The sequence below is a fragment of the Tupaia chinensis genome, unplaced genomic scaffold, assembly GCF_000334495.1.
Source record: "Tupaia chinensis unplaced genomic scaffold, TupChi_1.0 Scaffold000362_1, whole genome shotgun sequence".
NCBI lineage: Eukaryota > Metazoa > Chordata > Mammalia > Scandentia > Tupaiidae > Tupaia > Tupaia belangeri.
The window spans coordinates 3,615,099-3,618,469 of NW_006159859.1; the positions used below are offsets into that span (position 1 = coordinate 3,615,099).

At 42.7% G+C, this 3,371-nt stretch overlaps 1 pseudogene; it reads left to right on the forward strand.

Annotated features, from left to right (window-relative positions):
- The first annotated feature begins 1,710 nt into the window (after positions 1 to 1,710).
- Positions 1,711 to 2,647, forward strand: LOC102472998 (protein N-terminal asparagine amidohydrolase-like; annotated as a pseudogene).
- Positions 2,648 to 3,371: the final 724 nt, after the last annotated feature.

Consider the following 3,371-nt stretch of genomic DNA (forward strand, 5'->3'; position numbering starts at 1 on the left):
AAATTAGGGAGAAAAAATAGAGAGGCAAGACATTTGTGAGACACAGAAATGGTTTATCACCTGTTGGTGATAACGTGTATAGTATTCTCAACTGGTCTGATCTGAGGTATATTTCATGTTGGATAAATTCTCTTTACAAGCCAAATGATGTATAGTGATCAAACGTTTAAAAAAAATTTTTAAATAAAAGAGATGATTAGGATAGTACATTTTATGTTACGTATGTTTTACCACAAGTTTAAAAAAGGGAAAAAATTGCCAAAGTAAATAAAGCATCTTAAAAATCATACTCTATTATTTGATTTGATTTTTGTAACAACCATATGAGGTAGATACTTTTATTAGCCTTGTTTTATAATTATTTTAATTTTCCAGAGAACATGTACACTTGCCATAGGGAGAAAGAGAGTGAGGGAGAGGGAAAAAGCACCCCCCGATGGGATGTGGTCATGTTGCGATCCCTTCTCCTCCATTTCTCTATCCTATCTGGATTTCAAGCACGTACCACACATGACTGGTGTGTTTTTTAAGCTGTCGGGGCCAGGATTCAAATTGTGTCATCAGTCATGTGAGATTTGGATTTTTCAGGCCCTGGAGCCAATCCTAGCACTGCTTTATAGATGAAAAAGAGAGGCATAGAGAAAGAACATTATGGAACTTACCCAAGGAAGATACAGCTAAACATGGGAAAGTTGTTTCCCATGATTTCAGGCAGTCACATACTTAAGCCCAGACTGTCTTTGTTCTCAACCAAGAAAGTGTAAGCTGTTAGAACAAAACAAGAAGAAGAAAGAGGGGAAGATATGAGGTTGGTCATGAACAAAGCTAAGCAGAAAATCACATCAGCAAACCCAGATTATAGGAAGCTGTAGCAACTGTAAACAGAAGACTTAGCTATCAGTTTGTGGCAGCTTGGGATTCAGGGCCAAAAGGAAAAACACGAAGGAGTATTGCAGTCCCCTAGACCTAAAGAGTACAGGAGGCAGGATGGCATTTCTGGCTCTGCCCACTAAGAGGAATTTACCACTTAAGTCTTTGTATAAAGAACAGTGAAGTACTTCGTGCCTGGTGTATTCAATAGCAGTGGACGTTCTATATATAGATGCTCCTAATAGCATACTTGAGGCAAGATGATGGTATAATTCAAGGCATGGTTCCGTAAGTGATTTGTACAGAGAATCAGAATAACATAATGTAGATATGCTGCTTTCTGGTGATTCGACCAGCAGAAGAAAGGTTAACGAGTGTATAACCATTAGGGTTTCATTCACTACCACCCTCAACACAATTGTCTTGGTCAGGCTTTGGGTAGGAGCTGTATAGCCAACGACTCCAAATGGGGACAAAGGAGGTCATCTCTGCTGCTGATTGTAAAACAATCCAGGAGACAATGTGTCCTCCAGTCAGTGGGTTTGTTATCAGAGTTAAGGGGTTCAGCGGTGTTAGCTGACTGTTATAGTGAACCCCTCTGGTTCTGCATGGGGATCAGCAATAGTGTGCAACTCTCAAGCAGGAGAATTAGCCACCCTGACTACAGAACTGTCACTGAAAATATTTTGGGAATTAAGGTCCAAGAAAACCAGTGAAGGCTAGACAGGGCCAAATTTCCCAGTTTCCCGAAGAAGGAAAATGGAGATCTCAAATCATGTATTTAAAATCAGCTCCAGGCGTGGCAGGCAGCCCCCGGCTGGGGAGGCCGCCACCTCCACGATGCTGCTGCTGGTGGAGAGGTGGCGAGTGCGGCTGCTGCAGTCTGCAGGGGACCTGGTTCGAGCCAATCCACCACTGGAGGGAAGAGTCAGACTCCTCAGAGGTCAGTCTGTTCAACAAGTGGGACCCCAGGGTCTTCTGTATGTTCAGCAGAGAGAGCTGGCAGTGACCTCCCCAAAGGATGACTCCATCTCTATTCTGGGTTCTGATGATCCCACCATTTGTCACATTGTGGTCCTGAGGCACACAGATAACGGGGCCACCTGTTTGACACATTGTGATGGAACCAACACCAAAGTGGAGGTCCCCTTGATCATGAACTCCAAAAAATCCTTTTCTGACCACACTCAGTGTGGGAGGCTCGAAGTGCACCTCATGGGAGGCTTCAGTGATAACAGGAAGTTGTCACAAAAACTCACTCACCAACTTCTTAGTGAATTTGACAGAAAAGAAGAGGACATTCACTTAGTGACACTGTGTGTGACAGAATTAAACAACCGGGAAGAAAATGAGAACCACTTTCCAATAATCTATAGCATAGCTGTCGACATTAAAACCACAGAGATTTACAGAGCCTCAAGACCAAGGTCTGGAGGAGGAGCTGCATGCTGCACGAGCCTTAGCAGGAGGACCAATGATTAGCATTTATGATACCAAGAAAGAGTAACTTTGCATAGGACCGTATTCCTGGATGCCATTTCCGCATGTGGATTTCTGGCTGCAGCAAGATGATAAGCAAATATTAGAGAACCTTTCCACTTCAACTTCAGCTGAGGCCCCCACTTTGTTGAACATATTAGATCTACCTTGACGTTTTTTAAAAAAACACATCCATCTCCAACTAACTCACTGTTTCCTGGAAATAAAGTTCTACTTTACAAAAAAAAAAAAAAAAAAAGATGGTTTATGGGAAAAGATCTCTTCTCCAGGAAGCTAAGGAGAATTACCAAGGAATGCAGTTTTTTGGCCTGAGCAAAGAATACTGGCGGGACCAGGAAGAAAGGAAATTTGAACTCCATCCACTGAGTCTTAGGCTCCTTCCTTAGTCAGGGTCTCAAGTGGTTTTCCAAGTAAAACCTTATTTGGGGGGAAAAATCAGCTCCAGAATTCTAGATTGGCTTAATAAAGGGAGAAGGTTATCAGTACAGGATTTTAGTAAGAACAGAGAAGCTATAATTCTTTTCTTGTTTATCTCTTTCTTTTTCTTTCTCTTTCTCTCTTCTTTCTCTTTCTTTTTTCTTCCTTTCTCTTTCTTTTCTCTTTCTCTCTCTCTCTCTTTCTTTCTTTCTTCTTTTTTTGAGAAAGGTTTTTGCTATAGGGTGCATGCATTTGCCAGAGAGACAGAGAGAGACAGACAGAAAGTGAGAAATCACCCCCCAGGTGGGATGGCCACGCCTCAATCCCTTCTCCTCCATTCTCCTCTCGGGATCTTGGGCACGCACACACACGCACCTGGCTTGAGTATAAGCCAACGGGTCCGGGACTCCAAGTGCAGTTGACTATATGGGTGTTCAGCGACATAGCCATTACGCTAACTGCTGGTCCCATGCTCTCTCTCTTTCTTAATTGTAGCTAGACTAGCAGCTGAAATCTCTGGTCAGGAGAGACAGATCTATTTACCCATGAATCCAGCTCTATCACACTATCTACAGGACCCAAAT